Genomic DNA, 901 nt, shown 5'->3' with positions numbered 1-901 from the left:
AATGCACGTCCAGACGCCGATGCTCACCCAGGCGTGGCGCATCGCGTACATGGCGCCCTTGATAAAGTACGTGGCGCCACCGCTGATGGTCCACTGGTAGTACAGGACCTCGACCAGCATTTGCGTCTCTGCGGTCGTCCCGATACCGTACATACAGTTGCCGATGAGGTACCACGGGTTGACGAGCCAGATCTGCGAGAAACCTCCAACGAGCGCGTGGACCACAAGCTCGACAAACTCACATCGCTGCTCTTGGGCCTGCACGAAAAGTCTGAATAATGATTGTCACAAAACTAGCTTTTGTTGTTGGCAAAATGGGCTGAGGTGACCTGCAAAGGCTTCGAGGATGCGTACAAATGTACTGACGCACGGGAGCCTAACGCACCGTCGCTAACTAGTGCTAGTTTGCAGCTTCCACCATAACAAGCTCGCGAATTCGGGTTGTAGAAGTGCTGCGACGCACTGAGCGAGGTCGTTGATCGTCGCCGCTTGCTACTAGTACGTGCGACCCGAGGAGAACGACGTCCCTGCCCAAAGCAAAACGCATGGCGCCTTTCTGGCGCTGTGAAGATTTTGTGGCCGCTGGACCTGCGCGATATTGCGGAAGACACTCGGGTGCGAAATGAAGCGACTGCTACTCGTGTCCTTACTCGGACCTATCCCACCGATCAAGGACGCCCGCTTCCACCTCTGGTGGCGCTGGGAGGTACACTGCACAGCTCCTCGTCGCGAATTGGCTAGCCGATCGCCATCTGTTTGTATCGACAACCAATAGAGCGCATCTCCCGCGCCACAACCCGGCGGCAACTCTGAGCGGCAACCACTCCACAGTCGAAGAATTACCTCATTCGTGTCCCATGCTCGCGCCTCAGCCGTCGATCCGCGACCACGCGATCAACGC

Source organism: Saprolegnia diclina (genome assembly GCF_000281045.1).
Source record: "Saprolegnia diclina VS20 unplaced genomic scaffold supercont1.46, whole genome shotgun sequence".
NCBI classification, from domain to species: domain Eukaryota; phylum Oomycota; class Saprolegniomycetes; order Saprolegniales; family Saprolegniaceae; genus Saprolegnia; species Saprolegnia diclina.
This window is presented reverse-complemented; position numbering follows the sequence as displayed.